General features: G+C 39.4%; 1 protein-coding gene across 1 annotated transcript in view; it reads right to left on the bottom strand.

The window, feature by feature from the left end:
- The window catches only part of CALCR (calcitonin receptor), a 153267-nt gene extending 151613 nt beyond the window's left edge, over positions 1-1654 (bottom strand). Inside the window, exons 1-2 of the mRNA XM_002818256.3 lie at positions 1622-1654; positions 1219-1436 (exon numbers count right to left, since the gene is read on the bottom strand). The gene's annotated coding sequence lies outside the window, so the exon portion shown is untranslated. The remainder of the gene's footprint in view (positions 1-1218; positions 1437-1621) is intronic.
- Positions 1655-15423: the final 13769 nt, after the last annotated feature.

Genomic DNA, 15423 nt, shown 5'->3' with positions numbered 1-15423 from the left:
AAATCTAATCATCTTAGTTTCTCTCATAATACTGGTGTATAACCAGCAATCTCAACTTTTTAAAGCTGAGTTATTTTACTACTGAACTCATAGGCTAGCAATATCCTATTAGAAATTACACTTTATAAATTCCATAATACTAAAAGAATTCCTACTTTGTCCTTAATGGTAAGTCAACTGGCCCAAATACATAAAATATTTGCTTTCTATGATCATTTAAGACAGACTCAAACTCGGACACTCTGTAATTTAAAGATTAGCTTTAAGAACTACATTGTAAAACTTTGACTTATTTTGAACATTTCACTTTCAATCACCGAATAATTTCAACAAATAGCCTTACATAGATAACTTGATTCCGGTTAACCACAGCCAGGAAATAGTCAGGGTCTCCTGAAGATCGGCAAGTGAAACCCTGCGTTCTCTTCTTGCATATATCACATAGTATTAGGTTAAAGCTTTCATATAAAACTTTTCTTAGGTAGATTTGCTAAATAAAGTCTGTATGATAGTTTACTAATCTCAATTGTATTGTTGATTTTTGACTTGGACCTCAAGGAAAATGAATGTTTTGAGAAAAGGAATTAATTTGTTACAGCTTTTCTTGATGTCTTTCACCCAGGCTTGGGAAGAGCTTCATGAAAAAGAGTACTCTTTTGGAAAACATGCACACAACATATTTTTCCTAATAGGTGTGAAGAATGGCTGCTATGCATAAATGATTGTTGGAAAACAATTCTCTGTAAAACATGACTTAACAAGCAACTCCATTCACTACTGTGCTCATTTCCAATATCCAGAACAACCGTGACACATCTTATAGATGCCGATATTATATGTTTGTCAGTTAATAAACACCCTTTGGGAAAATTCACAACTTTAAACCCCCGTAATTTTCCTACCCAATAAGTTGGAGAATAAAACTTTTGAGGGAAAATTGATATGAACAACATAGTAAAAGTCACAAGAAATCAAACGATTCTTCAATACGAAACCATAAGTTGTTGGCTCTTCCCAGGACACCTATTTTTCTTTTTTCTTTATCAAGGGTAAAGTAAAGCATCTAAGACCTAGCTGACCCTACATGAGAATCACAAGCACCACAATCAAACCACATTTCTATAATCAAAAAGCAAGGTGCCTATAGCACCTGCACTGTTAAACATCCCTTGGACAACCCAAATCGTTAAGTCCCGCTCATTTCCAAACCCTCCTTACCTGGAATTCTGTCACTGGGCGGCTGGGCACAGCTCAATAGAAGCAAAGGGTGTTCGCAGGTGTGGCTCCAGGGACTCAGGCGCTCAAGCTTCAGCGCCCATCTCCTGGGCAGGAGATGTCAGCCGCAGGGTGAGGTGCGGACGTGCGCACTTCTCCAACCCGGGAAGGTCCGCCAGTCGCGCGGCGCAGCCCACCCAGAGGCTGGGGGGCTGGCTTTCCTAGTTTGATGCGAGAGCAAACTGCATTAGTCTCAGTCCTCCCTCTCCGCCCCTCTCCTGGTTTTCTGACACTTTAAATCTGTCTTAGGTGGTTCAGACCCAAGTCTAGGTTGTCTTATCAGCTAAAAGACAACTGTTCTTTCCCCTGGCTTGCTTTCTACCTCCCCAGAGTCCGGGAGGCTCACCTTCCCGGCGCCTTCCTGCGCTCGCCCAGCTGTGAAGCTGTGCGCAAACTTCTCCCGACTTAAGAGTCTCAATCCTAGCCTGCGCTCCCGCCCCACCCCCGCCCGCCTCCCGACAGGCGGCAGACGAGGTGGCAGCAGAATTGATGAGAGCCAGCCCCCCTTCCCGGACCCCGCCACCCCAGTCAGCCCCCTCCTGTCCCAGGAGAGGGAGGGGCGAGCTGGTGAGCTCCGTGCGCCTCGCGCCAGCCCCAGTCGCCCCGGCCCGCGAGTGGGGCTGCGCTAGCGGCTGCTGTCTCGCTCCAGTCGGGGCTGGGGCTCACCCTGCGAGTCCGGGAGACTAAAGCGCCGCGTAAACACAGGAAGCAGGCGAGGGACCCGAGTTAGACCTTGAGTAGGGAGGGAGAGTGGGGCGACAGTCTGGGCTGGGAGACAGCTTTCTGGGAGCCCTGTCCCCTCCCCGGAGGATGCAAATTCCGGAGGGAGGTGAGTTTCCACAAGAACCTTACCCCAGAGACATTGTGACCCTGGCTTCTTCAGCCGCCACTCCGGGGACAGCCTGTGGAGGGAGGGTCGGTAGTGGGCTAGGTAGTGAAAGTGGGGTGAGGACGTGGGAAGACGGCTGGCTAAGAGCTGGGGTGCTAAAAGGAAAAAAGAGCTGAGAGGAAGGAGATGAGAAGAGACACCTTGGGGGTCAGGCAAGCCCTGGGAGAGCGTCCGGAGTTGGGCGGCTGTAGGCTGGGGGCATAACTTGGATTTGGAGAAAGAGTGCCCTCCGTGTAGGGGACTGCTGGTGGGCACAGTGTTTTAGGGTGAATGAAAACAGAGAGGACGGCGAGGGAAGACGGGGATATGGGGTGCCTGACTTGGTGCCGGACACTGCGACTCCTCTTCTTTCCCCCTAAAGCCCTCGATGTCAGCAGGAGTCCGGGACAATCCAATTCCAGGCGGGGCACAGCGGAGGCTGGCAGGCACGCCCTGGGAGGCAGGCAAGTTGATTCCAAGGACGAGTCACCCTCAACCTCTTTTAGCCTACAACTGGGTGGAGCAAGGCAGGAGCCAACACTTCTTTCCCTAACTCTGTTTAGGGGGTGTTGGACTAAGAAAACAGCATCCGGTGCGTCCCAGGACCACAAGGTGGCCGTACACCGTCGAGGTTACTAAACACTGTCTCCTTGGCAAAAGAAATAATAGCAATCTTACAATAAAAAAAAAAAAAAAAAAGAAATAATAGCAATCATTTAATAGGAGGGGAAGAAAGCCAGACGGCAACAGCACACTTTCCCTGGTGATCTTAGGTTCTCATAAGCACACGGGACAACACCAGGTGACAGAGAAGGAGGTGTCCTGTGAATGGAACTGCAGCCCTCACCCAACCATCCTTGGAGCTCTTTCATGGAAACATCAGTGACTGTAGGCAAAAGATGTGCCCGTTTTATTTTGCATGCTCCTGTTTTATTTTGAATCCTCATACCCCACCCCAGAGAGACAACAGGGACCCCTAATTTGTGTGGTTGAGGCTTTCAGGAGATCCAGTGGAGGACAGACTCAAGGATCAGATCAGCTCTCCCACCCAACATTCCAGGGATTTTGTTTTTCCAGGCTCCCTCCTCTATATACTCCCCCCTTCCCTGTCACCTCCAGTCTGGTGACCCAGAGGGCTGTGTGTGACTCACTATGCATTCAAACCCTGAGGCACTGCCTCACTGCAGAGGAAGATTGTACAGTCCCTTCATTCCCAGGATAAGTGAGAATGATGTTGTTAGCAGTAAGAAATGTGACTAGGAAAGGAGGCTGGGCAACTGGGAGACAAGGAAGCTTTGAAAGGAACACACACACACACACACACACACACACACACACACACACACACACACACACACACACACACACACACACACACACACACACAGTAACTTAAACAAAGCCTGTATAAGAAATCCTTCCGAATTCAGAATTTAGATACGAATCTTCACTCCATGCTGGGTTGGGTTCAATCTGTCTTGGGTTCAATAGCTCCCTGCTTTCCAACAGCTCCTGACCAGCCAACAGTTGACCATGACTTCCTTTAAGAATTCTCTTTTGGAATATTAATTACCTTCTTTTGGTGCAAACAGCAGAGAAATATTAAAGTTGTTTGAGAGTCTCCTATGGTCAACTGCTGGGGCCAAACATTGAGAATTTCTCAGGTTGTAGCCCAAGTCACTGAAATAACAATGATTCAGGGAGACTATTGCTGAGTAGAAAGTGTTGCTGCCCTCGGCATTGTGTGATAGAACAAGTACAAGGAGATTTTTCTGCTGGAGGTTAAATCCTAGGGCAGCCTACCTGATATTGACTACCAGTATTCTGAGAGCAGGATGGGCTTGATTCTATAAATCTAATGAACATATGTGGGATGCAGCCCTTAACCATAATGTAAACAAAGCGAAGTCTAAAAGTTATTGAGAAAAATGGCATGGGTGTATCATAAAACTTTAAACTGTTTGTGGGCTCTAAGCATAAGCAACCTCAGCTGATTAAAGTGTGAACTGTGTTAGATACAATATTGGGGGAAACAATGAGAGTTCTCTGTAGGCAGAATATTTCAGGGAAGGTGACACAGCAGAAGCAAGATCAGGGATGAAGCTCTCTTGTCCCCTAAGAAGATTAAATTGACTTTGTCAGTAACAGATATTTATTGAACACCAAAGGGGTTATGTACCTGTTGGAAACACTTGGATTTTACAGAAATTTAACTCTACTGCTTTCTTAATATTATCACAGTATTTTCTACATGGACACAGTGTGGTAAGTTTTTGGAGGGTGGATGTTAACATGGGGATGGTCTGATAAGGGGAATTGGCATTGTTTTGAAAATGTTATGAGACCCATTACTGGATCTTGAAATCAAGTTAGCGGGCATAAGTAACATTTAAAAAATGAAGTGGAATAGGATAGAAAAATAAGAGTTCATTGCCATTTGAAAGCACAAGAGTGGTTTCTTGAAACTTGTCTTATTTCTCTCTCTCTCTCTCTCTCTCTCTGTGTGTGTATGAAATTGCAAAGTAAAATGTATTTCTTTCTGTAGATCACAAAAATACCTTAAGACACTTGGTTAGAATAAGCTATTCTTCAAGTGGAATACTTTATATTTGCAAATAAGCTTTCAAATGAAATTAGTTCATCAAAGGGGCATTCAGAAAATAAGCATCTTAAAATGTGGTAGTCACACATTCCTGGTACTTTTATTGATTATTTATTTAAAAATCCCCTGTCTTTATGATACTTTGCCCCTTTCTCTCTGTCCCTCTTCCTCTTTAGAAAATTTCCCCTTTGGACAGTTACTAATTTAGGGAGAAGTATTCTGTGGATCTTGTCTACAGACTTTTCAATGCAAACTCCACTTCAATTATGAAACCCTCCATCTTCATTGCTGAGGGTGTGAAGTTCTGCCACTAGCAAAAGGTTATCTGACCTCTCAACTCTGTCTTTCCAGGCAAGGTTTGCCAGAGTTTGAACCATACATACCACTTTCTGGACACTTATGGTTCGAGAATTCAGTGACTTTTCCTTAAAAATCACTAACGTTTTGAATTTCAGTGAATGGAGGGAAGATTGCCCATTATTAAAGACTAGCTCTATTAATAACTATTCCTGTTAAATATGGTTAATGTGAGGGAGGTCACACTTTGTAGAGACTGAAAAAAGTCATTTAGTTCTTCTTGGAAAAAAATTGTTATAAGGTTAAATAGAGTTTATTCTCTTTTTAACAGGAATTTAGAGAAAAAATTCTGGACTCTCTCAGGAATCCAATGGTTAATTTGAATAGCTCCCTATCAGCAAAATTTTCCTTACTTTGAAATCCAGCTCAATCCGTTATGCTTATGTGTTGGTCATTTAGTACATATTTAACACCACATAATGTCACAACACACTTGGCTAGCCACTTATGGGGGACCCAAAAAGCACAATATGCAGCTCCTACCCTCAAGAAGCCCACAGTCTATTCAAGAACATTTGTTTCTTTCTTTTGTAGCCTCCTTCCAAATAGACAACAGCTGGTAGTTATTCTTTATATAATAACTCTTCCTAGATTTACAGGCCTCACCATGACAGGGCAAATAATAATTTGCCTTAGTGAAAAATAAATGTTTCCCTTTGAAAACAATTTGAACTTCGACCTGATAAATCATGCTCTCTTGAAGGAAGTGTCCTGCTTTGATTTTCCACCTGTCTTTCAGAAACAGGAGCTGGGGTACTTGTAAGTCTCTCTTCTCTCCTCATCTTTCCAAGGGTGTGACACGGTTGTGTTTCTCTAGAGAACGTGTCTTTTGTCACGGAAAAAACAAATTCCACTTGAACTAGGAAGTGTCTTTCCAGATTGTACTTACATAAACTTCACTTTGGTTAACTGTTAACTTAATGTGTAAATAATTCAGAGTAGGAGGAGATGGCAGGGACTTATACCATAAAGCAGCAGTGGAAACTAATTGCTCCATCTCTGATGAAGTTCAGAAATATCCATTTCCTATATTTTAAATAAAATTCTAAAGGGAAATCCAGGAGCCAGAAAAAATACTGCAGAAGCAAATGTATGCCGACATTCATTCATTAATTCATTCAACAAATAATGAAAAATTGAGGCCTCAAAGCTTATATTCTAGTGGGAAGAGGGAGATAGGTAATAAACAAAATAAGAAGTAAATTGTTAATTTCAGATACTGACAATGTTAAAAGATCATCGACAGGGGACTGAGAGGCAGGCATGGGGTAATGCTATTCTAGGATGGCCAGGAAAAGCTCTATTTGAGCTGAGATGTAAATGAGAAGCCAGTCATCATGAGTTCTGTAGTAAAATTCTCATAAAGTGCTGCTTCACCTCCCTTTAAATGAAAATAAATAACATTTGGGTCAGGAATCTACTCTTTTGGGATTGTGATATTGTGTGTGTGTGTATGCACATGTGTGTCTTTGTAAAATGCTCTTTGTAATTTATTCCTATTTAGTCAGTGCTCAGGAATCTAGGAGATGAGAGGCATGAGATAGGTAATGATAATTTTTCTGTACTTCTGTGTTGGTCTACATAAAGTTAAATTAGGAAAGAACCCTCACACGGCACTAACTTTTTAGCTTAGATTGTCTCAGGATATGTTTGCAACATGCTAGAATGCAAAGAAATATGGAACTTCCCCCAGAACTAAAGCAAAACTTGTCTTTAATGGCTACAAGTCTTACTTTTCTGTTTTCTGATTACAAATCAACAGTTCTATTAATTTTGCCTTACTGAACATCTACTATGTGCTGAGCATTTTATTAAGCATCTTAATGCATTTTCTTATTTTAACTCTATGAGGTAGGCACAATTATTATTTTGCATTATACAGATGCAAAGACAGCACAAGAAATGATTTGACAAAGGATTAAAGATTCTAACACAGGCAGTCTAACATATATATTAATACATATTCAGCTAATCTTTGTTCAGTTACTAACAGATGTAAGTCTACTTATAGGTAAAAAATAGCCAGGCATAAGATTATTTTACTAGGCAATTCTATACATATTCACATATTTTTAAATGACAACCAAACACAAATCTTTCAAACAAATAATTTCCAGTTCAGTCACAAACTGAACACCTAGCCATCTGAATAGCAGAGAGTTTTGTCTTTTCACCTGAGTATAGGCTAATGGAGAAGGCAAGCTATTTAGATAATTAATAAATAAAATTCAAACATCTGCAGCAGAAGTATTTCCCAGTGCCCTGGGAGCTCAAAACGGAGGGGATTAACTCTGCCGGGAAGATATTTGCTTTTACTAGTTATCATCTCTCTGAAATCTAATACACCAGCACTAACAGATTCTGGTGTGAGTGAGTGTTAGGAACACAGAGCTACACATGTTCCAGAAATGGACTTTTCCTTTTTTACTATAAGAGATGACATTTAAAATTACATAGCAAATATATGTGAATGAAATTGTGTAACAGTGGAATATGTTGTCCACCCAACTTTTCTTTGGATATTGCATTTAAACGTTTATCACAGATTCTTTCCACTCCATAGTTCAAACAGAAATGTTATTTGGGTGACAATTTGCATGGCTGGGGCATTTAAAGCATAGAAAAGAAAATGAAATCAGTACAAAACACTGAGAAAAGATACTTTTAAGGCAAAAGAAAAACAGGAAGTGTAACAACCCAATTGCTAAATTGGAGGCCGAAAACATATGAAAATGTTGCAGAATTTGGGATCTGCTGTCCCATCAACACCAGTCCTGGCTGGCAGGAGAAGAAGGAAAGAGAGAACAGAGAGATTAAGTTTAAGTCCTTAAGGGCTATGAAATCAGATGAGCTGCTCTACTTTTTGTAGGCTTCTCTAATTTTCAAAAATCATATGATTCTAAATGACTGAAGAATAGGCCCATGACAGGCATTTATAAATACTTCAGAAATTAAGTTTAATTGCATATATTACTCAGAAAGGAAGACGATGAGGGTTCACAAATGTTTCAAAGATAGAAACTGAAAAGAGAAAAGGAATCTTTCACCATAAAGAGAAAGAAATGACCAGGAACGAGGGAAGGGTTGGAGAGCAGAAAGGAAGTGGAAGAGATGCGGTATTTTATCCCTGGGGGGATTCTTAAACTCCCCTGGTCACTGAGGTTGTCATTCTTAAAAGTTGATTACAAAGTACTAAATTGATTACAGATTACTATATATATTGTGGGGAAGGAAGTGAAAATCACATCTTCAGAAGCTCACTAACTGCCTCTATCACTTTAGCTTCAGCTTTTACCAGCTTTCTCTTCTGTACTTCAAAGGGTGGCAGCATTTTCCCATGTCCTCTGTATTCCTGCTCTATTTAAAGAACGTTTTCTCTCTGTTATTGTTTCTTTCAAATATCTCTTCATATTTTACCTTGTCATTTAACCCTTTCTGATATTATTTTCCCATATACTCAAAATCTCTCCTCATACTTGATGCAGCCTGCCTTCACCCTTCTAAAAATAACTGTTTTCTTTTTTATTACTCAGTGATGAGCCACCTAGATTCTCAGCTTTTTGAAAGCAGCTCTGTAGTAAAATATTATTTAAAAGGAAATATTTTTATCTTTATCATGAGTCTGAGTTGAAATCTTCATAAAAATGGCCAAACCAAAATCACCCACTGTGATATGCAGAATAATAGATTTGGTTAAGGGATTTAGGGTGATGTTTTAATGTGCTGCAGATGACCTAGGGATCTTGCTAAAATGTCTGATTTTCGTGTCAAGAGTGGGGCCTGAGATTCCGCACTTCTAATGAGCTGTCATGCTGGTGAAATGTTCACGGGTTGTCTTTTAAGTAACAAGGCTTTAGAATCATTCCCTGCAAATATGCATATCATCTTATAAACTTTATTCTTTTAAAATTTGGAAATATACTTTAGTCTATAAAATACGTTACTGCATGACCATGGAAAGTAGGACTAATTCTGATTTTCTTTCTCTCAGAAATATCTTCTCAACTATCTGTACTGGGAATGTGGAGGACAGCTGCCTTAGGAAAGAGGTGGACATGCCCCTTGTGATGTATGAAGTTGGGAAATAAATTAATTTGTGGGGGATTTTATGGGTGTGCTTTATTTTTCCTGGAAGGAGATTTGATTTTAAAAGAACTAATATCCCTGAGAGACAGAAGGGAGTATTGGTGGTGGAGATGGTTGGCATTAGTGGTGAGATTGGTGGTACTGGTGCACAGGTGGTAATATTGATGGTGGCAGTGGTAGTAATGGAAGAAGTGGTGTGGTGGTGATGGTGGTTGTGGTGTTAGTTATGGTGATGGTGGTGGTGCAATGGTGGCAGTGGAGATGGTTGTGGTGCTGGCAGCAATGGCAGTACCGGTAGTGGAAGTAGTGATGATTTGATGGTGATTGTTCCTAGTAAGATAGTGATGGAGGTGGTCATGCGGTTGTTCTGGTATTGCTGTTGGTGGGATGATGACAGTGGTGGTAGCAGAAATAATGGTAGCAGTGGTGGTGATAGTGATAGTGATGAAGCTGCAGGTGGTGGTATTGATGTTTGTGGTGATTTGGTGGTGCTGGTGGTGGTCATGCTGATAGTCATGGTAGGGGTAATAGTGTTGGAGACTGTGGTTGTACTAATCCTAAAGTAATGGTGGTAGTGCTAATGGTTGTGATGGTGGCAGTGATTCTTGACATGTGGGTAGAGGTGGTAGTTGTGGCATTAGTGGTAGTGATACTGGTATTATCAATTTACACTAAATAATAGAGCAGATGGTTTTAAATCCTGCTGTAAGTCATCTCCCATTTTTCTATACTTGGGCAAATTGTTTGTCTCTGAGCCTCAGTTTTCCAATCTAAAAAAATACTGCTAAAAATTCTGAGGTGGGGCCGGGTGTGGTGGCTCATGCCTGTAATCCAAGCACTTTGTGTGGCCAAGGCAAGTGGATGACCTGAGGTTAGGGGTTCTAGACCAGCCTGGCCAACATGGCGAAACTCTTTCTCTACTAAAAATACAAAAAGTAACTGGGCGTGGTGGCGCATGCCTGTAATCCCAGCTACTCAGGAGGCTGAGGCAGGAGGATCGCTTGAGCCCACGAAGGTGGAAGTTGTAGTGAGCCGAGATCGCATCATGGCACTCCAGCCTGGGCAACAGAGTGGGACTCTGTCTCCAAGTGGGGGATAATTATCAGTTGTGAGTATCACCTGAGCCCAGGAAGTCAAGGCTGCAATGAGCCATGTTCATACCACTGCACTCAAGCCTGGGTGACAGAATGAGACCCAGTCTAAACACACACACACACACACACACACACACACACACACACACACACAACTTAACTATGAGTATGCTATGGGGATTAAATGAAATAAAGTATGTGAAGCTCTTAGCAAAGTTTAAAAAAGTCCTCTCAATAAATGATTATTTATTGGTAAAATTGCCTGACTCCATATTCACTTTTTTTTTGGAGACAGGGTCTCACTGTGTCACCCAGGCTGGAGTGCAGTGGTGCCATTTCAGCTCACTGCAACCTCAGCCTCCTGGGCTCAAGAGATCCTTCCACCTCAGCCTCTGAAGTAGCTGGGATTACAGGAGCATGCCACTATGCCTGGATAATTTTTTTATTTTTTTAGTAGAGACGAGGTTTCACCATTTTGCCTAGACTGATCTTGAACAAGTAAGCTCAAGGGATCCACCTGCCTTGGCCTCCCCGATTGCTAGAATTACAGGCATGAGCCACTGCTCCTGGCCTATCATTCTTAACTTGTAAGTGTCCAACAAGCGTGGATTTGGATGTTTTTCTTTTGATTTAGTTTATGCTTTCTTTCTCTTTTTTCTGGACACATTCTCATTTGCTCAGAATGAGAAGTCATAGATTTCATATTGACCTTTGATGGTAAAATGAATAAAGGCAGTTCAATCACTATCCTATTTTAAGATTTCTTTATGTAATTTCAGCCTTTTAGAAATTGATACTTCTAGAATTTGATAATGTATTTTTTCTATCCAGAAATTTCAGCAATCTCATAAACTGGGAGGTCAGAGACAGTGTCTTTGTAAATGAATGTGGGTGACTTTCCCTGCATTTTTATATTGCCTGTGATCCTCCCACAGTTCCATCTTCCTCCTGCTCACCAAGTGAGTGCTCAAGAAATTGAAAAAAGCCATGCAAAATCCCCTCCTTGAAAACTTTCAATGACTCCATAGAAAATCCAAACTTGCTGGCCAGACATTCAAGACCTTCCCAAGATGTACTCTAACAATCTCTGTAGCTAGTTTCTGCCCAGTTTTCTCTTTATCTTAACTTATGTTTTGGCCAAACTAGGCTTTTCCCCCATGAGTAAAAATAACTTTAATTTATGAGGTACCTACCATGTGCTAGATGCTGTGTTTAGCATTTTCATGCAGTGTCTTATTTGGTTTTCAACCTAGCAAGGATCATGTTGTTATCCTTACTTTATAGACAATTAAAGCTTAGAGTACTTAAGTAATTTTATTACAGTCACAAAATAAATAAGGATTCCAACTCCCGTATTTAGAGTTTACTCTTTCCAGGATCATGTGCTGTCTCTTTAGAGCTCTCTTGCTCACCTACTTCTGTGCCTTTGCTCATGGTGAGCTTCCATTCTGGAAAGCACTCCTTCCTCTATCTGTTCTATAAAATACTAAAAATCTTTCAAGGGTCCAATCAAATAGTACTGACTGCTTGGGTTTGAATTCTAGTCATGAGATTTTGGAGAACTTTATCTCTATGTGCTTCAATTTCTTGGCTAAAAATTAGAAATGATAATAATTGTATTTGTATCATAGAGTTGCTATGAGGAATAAATATTTACAGATTCTTATAATAGATGCTATACACATGTAAACACATGTGCACACACACACATATATATTCGATCTTTATCTATAGCTGTACCTATGAAGAAGTTAGAACAGTTCGTGTACCAAGTATTATGTCAGTGTTTGTTATAAAAGCAAAAGTTATCTTAGATATCTGGGAAAATCCTCTTAATTGGAAAAATGATAAATCTGAAACTCAGAGAAGGTTTGTAAACCTGTCCTAGGTCACACAGTTGGTGGGACAGCCAACTCTGGAATTCAGAATTTTCACTTCCTGTAACAGAATGTTTCTTTACATCTTTACACTAGACTATTTTGCCTTTTAAAACCTTTCTATCTTGCCTCTGAACATTCTTGTTCTTTGTTTCTCTCTTACAAGGAACATTGCATTATAACTATTTGAATATGTGTCTTATCATTCAAACTCAATTGTGAGGTCCTTACATGCAGGGTGGCTTTCTCATTCATCTTTGTTTTCTACACAATATTGATGCCCACAAATGTGCACTCACATAGCATTTCATGAATTGATTGAACATCTGCTATTATAATAATGTGAACTGATTATTCGTCTGATAGAAATTGAAATTGAGGTGCTTTCACATCAATTTTCAGTCTTCTCGGCAGCCCTAAGGGATGGGTACAATTTTACAGAGGAGGCAAATGAGGTTTAAAGGTTCAGAAAGGAAATGACTGGAAGGTTAATTACACAGGTGTTTCAAAACCAACCAAAGCAAAATGGATCATTGGGTCATTTGCTCTTTGGGATAGCTATGCCTTTGTTGGCTTCTTTGAGCACAGATAAATAAGAACATTTGGTCTATTATTGCTCTTAATTTCAACAACACGTCGATTTTCCTAATGTTTTTTATTCTCATATGTGTTTTCTTTATTCAGTCAAGTGTTTCAGTAACTTGAGTTATACATTTTTTTTTCTGTTTTCAAAAGTAATAAATGTTTGTTGTAGAATATTTAGAAAATAAAAAGAAAAATCACTCATAACTTAGAGATAAGCAACATTAATATTCTGGCTGTTCCTGGTAATTTTGTCATGTTAGAAATATTAACTGTATCTGCTTCTCTTTCTCTTATTTTAAATAATATTTAAATTGAGATTGTAATTTCTTTTACAACTTACCTTTTCTATTAATCATCTAGAATCTAATTAATAAAAGTGCTATACATAAAAACAGTGTGAAATGAGTTACTTCAAACCCAAGATGTTATATCTAAGGGCGTATAAGGTAAGAAGTTCAAAGAAATATAGAATACTTGGTTTCCATGCATTGGGGTAACTCTTTTCAGATATTTCCCAGTCTGAAATCTATTTACTTCTAGCTGCAACTATAGCAGCACAAATAACAACTGAAACTGCTATTGTGGTGGCACCTGTGTAGAGACAACATTTGGCAGTATAGCTAAAGAGCATCCATTCTCCGGGGTAATAGGCATCAGCATTTAGAACAAAGCACATTGAACTTTTCAACTAGAATTAGGGGAATGCACGGGATAAAGTCTCTGTATAGTATTTTAGGTTTATACTTTGAACAGTTGTAGACAGAAGATTGATACTTCTTTACATCTTGTATAGCCTTCCTAATGAAAGTAAATAATAGTTAATTCCCCAGAAGGTCCCATGATGAACACAAGTGAGCAATGCAGAATGTAGATGAGGAGGGAGGAGATTCTACTAGACCAGAATATTGATGTTGGGTCGACCTGAGTGTTTGCCTATTGCTTACTGAGTGAGGCCTAAGACTTATGTCAGTATGAATTAGGTATGACTGACAGTAACAGAGGAACTAAAAAGCCCCTCATAGTTTAATAATATGGAAGTTTATTTCTCTTTTCAAAAAGTTGATGGAGGTAGATATTTGAGAGATAATATGGCTAATAGGGTCTATCTCTACTGAGTCCCTGAAGATCTGGACTCCTTCCAGCTCACTGCTCCTCCATTTTTTGGGTGAGGCCCATGTCCTCATGAAAAAAGATAGAGTTCCAGTGACTGAAACCACATTTCCAGCAGCAGAAAAGCAATTTCTCATTACTTTCATAGTGTGAAAGCAGCATTGAGTAGTTGCAACAGAGACCTCAAATATTCACTATCTCATCTTTTACAGAAAAAGCTTGCCAACTCATGCTCTGGAATTGAGACTATGGTTTCACAAATTTTGAATTAATCCATTTTTTTTTTGTAATTGTCAGGTTTCTAGTTTGAAAAAAATGATTTCTATAAATTTGTATTACATTTGGATACATCAAAAAATAAGATTTAGTACTATTTTGTATATTATTACTTGGATAAGAAAGAGGAAGAAAGGATGGGGAGTGAGACTGAAAATAATACAGATTTATTTCTTAAAAAATTCTGAAGTAAATTGTGGCAAAATATTAGCACCTGTTAAATATTGGTGATGGGGCATGTGGAAGTCTGTTATTTCTGTATTTCTTTGGTATGTTTAAAACTTCTATAATTAAATAATTTAAAAAAGTTTAAAAGAGAGATGATTATGGGTTCCCTTAAAAATAAAAAAAAGAACTGTAGTTAAGTTTCAAGGCCATTCCAATTTGGATGTCCAGAGGAAGCTCCTTACAGAATGGTGTGTGGAGAAGGTTGACTCCTATTGGAGTGTGATATATATATATTTTATTATACTTTAAGTTCTAGGGTACATGTGCACAACATGCAGGTTTGCTACCTATGTATACATGTGCCTGGAGTGTGATATTTTTTGTGATTGAACCTCCAGAATCATATCAGCAGTTCCTGAGACTCTTCACATCTGTAAAATGTGTGCTACACATTTTACACCTCTGCTTGTGTACTACAAAAAGAGCACCCGCATACAAAACCAGAAAAGAAGGCAAATGTCTCCTAGAAAAGTAACAGACTGTGTTAGAATTCATACATTTCTGAGATGAGAAGGTTTGAAATACTAAGAGCTCTCTATTTTTTGTTGGCATAAAATCTAGATCATTTACTCATAGTAGGATAAATTATTTAGGAAGACCAAAAGCCATTATATAGACTTGTTTAATATTTAACTTTTTTAAAATGGGTACTTGTAACCTATAAGCATGTAGATATATAAGAAAAAATAACAACTCTCTCAATTATTTAAGATTTGCTCCTTAGAGACAATAGATTATCTCACAATAGATTGAACCTTTCTATATTAAAGAAGTAATGTTGCCATGTATTTAAGTAAGAAGAGAAATTTCAAAGCCATTAGTGCTATAAAATTGTATCCAGTCAGCCTTGAGCAACATACATAATCATAAGAAAGCTGCTCATCTGCCAAAAATTGGACAGCTTTACCAAATACAAGTTTAATTAACTGTAAAAAAATTAAATTTTAATAAATAATTAGAGTGATTATTAAGCATTATGGTGCACTTAAAATGTGTTGAGTAAACACTAGTGTGAATATCTTCCAAGTTTGATTTCCTACTCATTTTAAGTCATTATCTTTTGAG

This window comes from Pongo abelii, chromosome 6 (genome assembly GCF_028885655.2).
Source record: "Pongo abelii isolate AG06213 chromosome 6, NHGRI_mPonAbe1-v2.0_pri, whole genome shotgun sequence".
Classification (NCBI taxonomy): domain Eukaryota; kingdom Metazoa; phylum Chordata; class Mammalia; order Primates; family Hominidae; genus Pongo; species Pongo abelii.
The sequence above is the reverse complement of the archived record's forward strand: the minus strand, read 5'-3'. Positions and strand labels throughout refer to the sequence as shown.